The sequence below is a fragment of the Elephantulus edwardii genome, unplaced genomic scaffold (genome assembly GCF_000299155.1).
Source record: "Elephantulus edwardii isolate Elephantulus edwardi_28Jun2011 unplaced genomic scaffold, EleEdw1.0 scaffold00206, whole genome shotgun sequence".
Lineage (NCBI taxonomy): Eukaryota > Metazoa > Chordata > Mammalia > Macroscelidea > Macroscelididae > Elephantulus > Elephantulus edwardii.
Genome location: NW_006399956.1, coordinates 4,154,688 through 4,157,066, shown reverse-complemented (window position 1 = coordinate 4,157,066; position 2,379 = coordinate 4,154,688). Strand labels below are relative to the sequence as shown.

The window sequence follows — 2,379 nt, the reverse complement described above, 5'->3', positions numbered from 1 at the left end:
GCTCAAAGTGGACATTTTTTACTAGTATAGTTAATCTTTTGTTGGTTATGAAGACTTAAGGGGAAATTTTGTTAAACTCTCAGGGCAGAGTTTCAGGGGCTCATTTTCTTCTTTAATATTCTCCTGTTGCGAGGAGACAATTTTAGCGTGGCTTTAACGGCGTGAAAAGCACGAAGTGACTAAAGGCGGAAAGCTAGGGGATGGGAGATAAAGTCTCTTAAGAGAAATGCCAGCCCAAATACAGGAATTGGAAACTATGGATGAAGATCGGTTAACTTTAGACATCTTGGATAAGTTTATTAATTGCCATGAGCAAACATATGAAGAATTTCTGGACACTTTTACTCATCTTTCAAAAGAGGATAATGGGACCAAAAAGGGAGAATTTGGAGCTGATTGTTCTGAAAATGTAGTTGCCGCAGCAAAGTGCTTTCCTAAAATGGGACCAAATGACCATCATCTCAGAACCAAAACGGCCTTTCTTCATACTTCATCGCAGTGTTCAGAAGAAGAACAGATTGTGATGAGTGAAAGCAGAAGAGTTGGCAGTTTTTTTGCAAGGTGATCTGAATTGGGCAGGAAAGGTAAAGATAGACAATTTTCTAACTTTAGAAGATTTGGACATAAATGAAGATATTCAGCCCCAGATGAACAAGGCTACTTGGAGATGATGTTCAACCCTTCTCACTTGATGAAGACTTTGATTATGACAGTGTGACACTAACCCCCAAGTTCACGTCTGCAGAAATGGACATCCTTAAAGAGTTATCCAAACAAAAGGAAGAGAACCATGACACAGACTCAGAGGGACCCCATGCCTGATTCACTAAGCCTTCTCTGTCCATATTCTTATTTTCCTTTTATAGAAACACAATTAAAATAAAAAACCAATCCCTTTTGTGTCATTTAAAAAAAATATTCTCCTGTTGCATATTACAGCAATGCTTTGAAAATTGGAGGATCAGAGGAGAAGATGACCCTCCACGGGATAGATTGATAACAGTGACATAACGACGACCTTAAGCACGAGAGATTATGTGGAGGGTACAAGATAGGGTAAGGTTCAGGTATTTTACTCATAGGGTTGCTGTCAGTTGTAGTTGACATAATGGGACCTAAGAACAACAGTATGCCTTCATAATTATCTTTGAAAATCTAAATTTTGCCTTGGAGATTTTTCTTTTGATTTCTTACCTGTTGAACTGAGATACTTTAGTGGAACTTTACAACACAATATTGGATCATTTGGTATTCAGTGAAGCGATTGGAGCTCTCATGGCCTAGTGGAAAGAAGCTGTGCTGCAATCTCGAAGGCAGGCTGTTCTAATCTACCAGATGCTTCATTAGAGAAAGATGGGAAGTCTCCTCCAGCACAATTTACTGCATCATAAAACCCCACAGTCAGCTATGGGTCAGTTCTAACTCAGTGGCATACAACAACGACAAAGTAATTGGAAGGTACATTCACTCATACTTCTCTGGCTCCTCAATCCATCCTCTGTGTGCCTTGCCTGTTCCCCGGTGTCCTTATTTTTCACATACATTTTGTACCTGCTTCTCCTGTGTTTCAAAAAGAAAAACTATATCCTTACCAATAAGCAACATCATGATAGATGGAGAAAAGATTGCAGTTGGCACAATATCATCTTACTTGGACCCACAATCAACGCCCTCGGTTCTAGTAGTCAGGAGACATAGTGCATTTGGGCAGATGTGCTTTCAGGGTCATTTCTAGTAAGTTATTGAGAAGTGCTGATGCCAGTTTGAAGATTAAAGTGCACCTGATTTACGTGCACCTGATTTACGTCTTGCTATTTTCAGTCACTTGCCATACATCTGAGATAAGGATGGCAGAAAAATTGTTGCCTTTGAGAGGTGGTGTTGGAGAAGACTAAGTATCTCAGTGTCTATCAAAAGAACAAACAGATATGTTTTTCAGAAAGTCTGACCAGAATACTCTGTGGAGGCAAGGATAATGAAGCTTCATCTCACATATTTTTAGCATGTTGCTAGATGTCCTCTGAAATGGACATCATGCTTGCAAAGATCAGAAAGAGAGGGAGACCCTCAACAATGGATTGACATACTGACTGCAGCAATGGGCTCAAGTGTGTCAGAGATAATGAAGATGGCACATGAAAGGACAGAGTTAGAATCTGTTGTTCATAGTGTTACTATGGGTCATACTTGGCTAGATGGCAGCTAACACCACCACCAGCATAACGGTTTTAATCCTTATAATGTGACTACATGTTTTACCTTAAGGATTTGACATTTGAGGAAACCATGGTTTAGAGAAGACCTAATAACTTTAAGAACAAAATGACATTGAGGTACCAGCACAGGGAGTCCATGCCATAGCTGTGTGATTCTAAGGCT

At 39.8% G+C, this 2,379-nt stretch overlaps 1 pseudogene; it reads left to right on the top strand.

Moving 5' to 3' along the window:
• Positions 1-226: 226 nt before the first annotated feature.
• LOC102869117 lies at positions 227-822 on the top strand (annotated as a pseudogene).
• The last annotated feature ends 1,557 nt before the right edge of the window (positions 823-2,379 follow it).